Source organism: Mirounga angustirostris, unplaced genomic scaffold, assembly GCF_029215605.1.
Source record: "Mirounga angustirostris isolate CCGP_5_RB_7025 unplaced genomic scaffold, mMirAng1.0.hap1 SCAF_2, whole genome shotgun sequence".
Lineage (NCBI taxonomy): Eukaryota > Metazoa > Chordata > Mammalia > Carnivora > Phocidae > Mirounga > Mirounga angustirostris.
In genome coordinates, this window is record NW_026991710.1 from 59116061 (window position 1) to 59122060 (window position 6000).

The following is a 6000-nucleotide window of genomic DNA, read 5'->3' on the forward strand; positions in this document are numbered from 1 at the left end:
TCCTGTATTTAAAATATATTAGTATTTCCATTTCTTTATCAGCCCAAGGTCAGATAAATAAGTCAGAAATAAGGCATCATTTATAGAAAGAAAATTAGTTCTTTTCTTTAGACATATCTTGCAAACATTTGTCTTTAAATTTTTTATGGTGCTTTTTGATACCTGTAACATTACATGTAGTTGAATTTATTCATCTTTTATTTTATGGTTTCTGTTTCTTTTTCCATACTTTTTTTTTTTTAAAGATTTTATTTATTTATTTGACAGAGAGAGACACAACGAGAGAGGGAACACAAGCAGGGGGAGTGGGAGAGGAAGAAGCAGGCTCCCCGCAGAGCAGGGAGCCCGATGCGGGACTCGATCCCAGGACTCTGGGATCATGACCTGAGCCTAAGGCAGTCGCTTAACCAACTGAGCCACCCAGGCGCCCCTCTTTTTCCATACTTGATGCAACCTTCACTTGAGGTTACAAAAAATAAAATTAAATTAAAATTAAAACTAAAGAAAGAAAGAAAAAGAAAAGAGAAGAGAAGAAAAGAAAAAGAAGAGGAAAAAGAAAAGAAAAAAAAGGAAAAGAAAAAAGGAAAGGAAAGGAAAGAAAAGGAAAGGAAGGGAAAGAAAAGGAAAGGAAAAGAAAAGAAAAAAGCTTCCCCAGTGCTAACACTTTTATGGCGTAAAACTTAATCCATCTAAAACTTGTTTTAGTTCAAGGAGTAAGTAAATAAAGCCATTTATTATTTAAGTGCCTTTCTGAATTTCTCAACCTTTCTTGAGTAATTTCTGGTCTTATGCACTGACCTGCAATGCTACCTTCATATTCTATTATTACTCCCATAGGGCTTTCTGTCTTTGGATTCTGTTTCATGTCACTGATTTACCTAGTCTATTTTTAAAATTGCAGTGTTGTTATTTTGTAACGATTATATCAAATGCAGAGCCTTATTTTAGAGAGAACGTACATTATTATGATGTTGAGTGTTTCTGTCCAAGATTAGGCTACATCTTTCAATTGATTCAAGTCTTCTGTTACATCAAGCAATAGCATATTAATATTTTGTTCACAGAGCTCTTGCACATTTCTTGTTAAAGTTATTCATAAATATTCAAAATCATACTGGTATTCCTATAAGTTGGATCTTCTTCCATTTTATATTCTAACTGGTTGTTGATTCTATATAGAAAGGCCATCAAATTTTGTATATTAAATTTGTTTCAGCCATCTTACTGAAATATCTCTTTCATTGTAATAGTTTATGAGGCAATTCTCTTGTTTTTTAAAAATGTAAAATCATTTCTTCTATTAATAATGATAAATTTGCCTCCCACTATTCAAATATTTTGCCTCTTACTTCTTTCTCTTATCTAATGCTGACCATTATACTAGGTAGTAATAATTTGACTCATTTCCAACTGTAGGATAAATATATCTAGTGTTTAACATTAACATAATATGGACTCTTGAGTTCATCTATGTATAATTAAAACATCTTTTCATTTATGTTTTACTAAAAATATGTTTAAAACCAAAAACGGATATTGCATTTTATCAAAAGAATTTTCAACATCTATAGAGATTATTATGATTTTGCCCTTGTTGTATTCATATTTTGAATTAAATTAATAATTTTCTTCATGGTAAATCCTCTTTGCATTGTTAGCATGAATCCCACCTGCTCTTCTTATACCGTTCTTTTAATGTGCTGCTGAATTTTCTTTTCTGGGTTTTTTTCAAGACTATTATATCAACATTTATATGTGAAATTGGTCTACAGTCTCATTTGTGCTGTCGTTGTTGGATTTAGGATGCCAATATTATGCAGACTTAATACTGTAGTATGATAATAAAAAGCATGAACTCTGGAGCCAGACTAGCCAGGTCCAAATATCAGCTCCGCTACAAGTCATTGTAGGACCTTGGGCAAATTATTTAACCTCTCTGAGTATTGGTTTCCTAGACTATAAAATATGAGGCCTGGTTTATTCTGGTTCTTTCTTACTAGTAGCATGTAACTCTTTAAGTCCTCAATGAAAGGCTGGACAAGTGGTAACAAGGAACCTCCTTTTTGGTCCTAAAGTCTAATTTTTGTCCCCAACCTTGTAAGTGTGTCAATAGCCCCATTCAGCTTCGCGGTCCCTCATCCTCTATTCTCTGTGTTGGGGGATCATCTCGAGGGAAGAGCAGTCCAAAGTTGGGCTCACCACCCTCCCTCTAGATGTGGATCACTCAGTTCCTTACTGCCTGGCCAGCTGTCTGATGCCTTCAGATCAATACCTTCTTTCATTTTGCTTCAGTTTTTCTATCTATTCTCACTGGAGAGGTTAATTCAAAATACCGTAGTCTCTCCACTTTCTATCATTACTGTAAAGTTTAAACTAAGATTTTCTGCTTAGTAATTTTGTTTATGCACACGATTTCACTTATGTTTCTCAATTTTGTTCTCTATGTCCCCTATGTGTTTTAAGCATATTGTCTTTTTTTGCTATTTCAAAAAGGGGTTCATTTCTACAAAAGTCTATTTTCTTCTATATTTTTCTTGAGTGCTGGCAATGTGCCTCTAGTCATTCTGTTGTCTCACCACAGATCCTGAGGTCTTCTGTGTTATCTGCATGAACTTTGATTATTACTCCACCATGCAAGTTTATGGCAAGGTTTTGTCATGGTTTTTATCTGCTCAGTGGAAATATTTTTCTTATGAATGTTCTAAACCTGCATTTTTTCTCTTTCTCTTTTCTCCTTTTTTCCTATCATAACTTATAAATTGTTTTTACTAACAACATACTCAAGTAGACAATAAAATAAATATGTACAGCGTAAATACGGTTTTAATAGCATTGTATATAATGAGCAGTAAGGGAACAAGAAAGCTTGGAGGTCAAAGGCAAGGCTCTGATTTTTTACTGCTGGCTTCAAACTCTGGTTCCTGTGCTTAATTGTTAGATTTTTTTTCTATAAAATAACAATAAATTAAAAAAAATAATAGCTCTACCTTCCTCCTAGGGGTTTGTAAGAATCAAATCTATATTAGTTTGCTAGGGGTGCTGTAACAAAATACCACAGAACAGGTAGGTTGAACAGCAGAGATTTACTTTCTCATAGTTCTGGAGGCTGGGACATCCAAGATGAAGGTATTGGCAGGTTTGGTCCCTTCTGAGGTCTGTCTCCTGGGCTTGCCCTCCTCATGTGGCCTCACATGCTCTTTGCTCTGTGCAGGTGCCTATATCTGATATCATTTTGTGTCCAAATTTCCTCTTCCTATAAAGACTCCAGTCAGACTGGATTAGGGCCCACCCGAATGGCCTCATCTTAACTTAGTCACCTCTTTCAAGACTCTATTTCCAAATACAGTCGCATTCTGGGGGCCTGAGGCTTAGGATGTCAACCTATGAATTTTGGAGGGACAAAATTCAGCACGGGACATAAATCATTGTCCATTCAGTTTCAGATGATAATTGTTTTTTATCTTGATAGTGCAAAATTGTTCGCACTCAAACTAATGAAACCAACACAATTAGTTTAACTAGTAGAGATAGTAAAGGTATGAAAAAATAGCAACCTTGTAAATATAAATAATTGCTTGTAAAATTTGTTATATTTTAATGCCAGCAATAAAGTCCTGTGGTCTATGGCTAGGGTTTAAGTGAATAGATAATGTAAGGAGTATTTGTAGCCTATATTAGTTAACCTGTAGTTTTATAGGTAACTACAGAACTTAGAGATTACTGAATCTTTCAGATTGTCTACAATGTTGCTATTGTTTAGGATGAGAGTTTATAACTTTTATAACTTTAGATCAACATTGTGCTTTCACGGATTCTCTACTCTGGATTTTATTTAGTCTTGTTTAAAACTTCATATGTCCTTGAACAAAATAAAACTTCAAATATGCATATTTCAAGCCTGTTGTAATGGTTATGCTTTCTGAAAAAAAAATTCTAAGAAAAAATTAAGCTCAGGCTTACAAAATTTATATTATAGCATATACAACATAAAATTGACATCAATTAACAACCAAAATGAAGATAGATGTCACACTTACAAGTAAACAAAACCAGAGAAAAATCATATTAAATTAATTCTTTTTGTCTTTTATACTTAGATGCTTAGGGCAATATAAACAGCTGAAAATAAAATTAGTTCACATATTTTGGATACTAGCCCTTTATCTGATATGTCATTTGCAAATATCTTCTCCCATTCTGTCGGTTGTCTTTTGGTTTTGTTGACTGTTTCTTTTGCTGTGCAAAAGCTTTTTATCTTGATGAAGTCCCAATAGTTCATTTTTGCCCTTGCTTCCCTTGCCTTTGGCGATGTTTCTAGGAAGAAGTTGCTGCGGCTGAGGTCTAAGAGGTTGCTGCCTGTGTTCTCTTTTAGGATTTGGATGGACTCCTGTCTCACATTTAGGTCTTTCAACCATTTTGAGTCTATTTTTGTGTGTGGTGTAAGGAAATGGTCCAGTTTCATTCTTCTGCACATGGCTGTCCACTTTTGCCAACACCATTTGTTGAAGAGACTGTCTTTTTTCCATTGGACATTCTTTCCTGCTTTGCCAAAGATTAGTTGACCATAGAGTTGAGGGTCACTTATCAAACTCAATACCCAAAGAACAAAGAATCCAATCAAGAAATGGGCAGAAGACATGAACAGACATTTTTCCAAAGAAGACATCCAAATGGTCAACAGACACATGAAAAAGTGCTCAACATTGCTCGGCATCAGGGAAATCCAAATCAAAACCTCAATGAGATACCACCTCACACCAGTCAGAATGGCTAAAATTAACAAGTCAGGAAACAACAGATGTTGGCAGGGATGCAGAGAAAGGGGAACCCTCCTACACTGTTGGTGGGAATGCAAGCTGGTGCAACCACTCTGGAAAACAGTATGGAGGTTCCTCAGAAAGTTGAAAATAGAGCTACCATATGATCCAGCAATTGCACTACTGGGTATTTACCCCAAAGATACAAATGTAGGGATCCGAAGGGCTACGTGCACCCCGATGTTTATAGCAGCAATGTCCACAATAGCCAAACTGTGGAAAGAGCCAAGATGTCCATCAACAGATGAATGGATAAAGAAGATGTGGTATATATACACAATGGAATATTATGCAGCCATCAAAAGGAATGAGATCTTGCCATTTGCAATGACATGGATGGAACTGGAGGGTGTTATGCTGAGCAAAATAAGTCAATCAGAGAAAGACATGTATCATATGACCTCACTGACATGAGGAATTCTTAATCTCAGGAAACAAACTGAGGGTTGCTGGAGTGGGGGGTGGGGTGGGAGAGATGGGGTGGCTGGGTGATAGACACTGGGGAGGGTATGTGCTATGGTGAGCGCTGTGAATTGTGCAAGACTGTTGAATCACAGATCTGTACCTCTGAAACAAATAATGCAATATATGTTAAGAAAAAAAAAAAGAAGAAGAAGATAGCAGGAGGGGAAGAATGAAGTGGGGGAAATCGGAGGGGGAGATGAATCATGAAAGACGATGGACTCTGAAAAACAAACTGAGGGTTCTAGAGGGGAGGGTGGTGGGAGGATGGGTTAGCCTGGTGATGGGTATTAAAGAGGGCATGTTCTGCATGGAGCACTGTGTGTTATGCACAAACAATGAATCATGGAACACTACATCAAAAACTAATGATGTAATGTATGGTGATTAACATAACAATAAAAAAAATTAAAAAAAAATTAGTTCACATATTGTTCCTGATGGTAAATATACTCCTATTTTCTTCATTACTTATTTCTCCAAAGTTTAGACATTCAGAAAAATGTCCTATTATTCAACCCTCTTTTATAAAAGGAAAAGATCTTCCCATGCTAAATTTTGAAGAGTCATTGTTTATAATTAAGTATCCTTCTCATATCCAGCAACTATGCATATGTGAAAACATTGTTTAAACTGTCACAGCATTGCAACACTCCCAATAATAAGGAAATTTATATCTACTAAACTTTTGTTTATTTTGGAATAAAATTAAAAGGCCCTT